This window comes from Etheostoma spectabile, unplaced genomic scaffold (assembly GCF_008692095.1).
Source record: "Etheostoma spectabile isolate EspeVRDwgs_2016 unplaced genomic scaffold, UIUC_Espe_1.0 scaffold314, whole genome shotgun sequence".
NCBI classification, from domain to species: Eukaryota; Metazoa; Chordata; class Actinopteri; order Perciformes; family Percidae; genus Etheostoma; species Etheostoma spectabile.
In genome coordinates, this window is record NW_022605583.1 from 825,339 (window position 1) to 825,591 (window position 253).

The window sequence follows — 253 nt, forward strand, 5'->3', positions numbered from 1 at the left end:
TCCTGAGTGAAATGAACACGCCTCCAAGTGACAATCAGTGCCAGATTATAAAATTATAAAAAGGGGAAAAAACCAGAGCCAGATTAGATTAGATCAGGTTAGATTCAACTTTATTATCATTACACATGTAGGCTACATGTACAATGCAACGAAACACGGTTTAGAGAGTTTAGAGAGCCTCTGAGCCGCAGCTGGTGAAAGCGCCGCCACGTGCACTCTGAAAAGGATATATGCAGATAGCTAGATAATACAA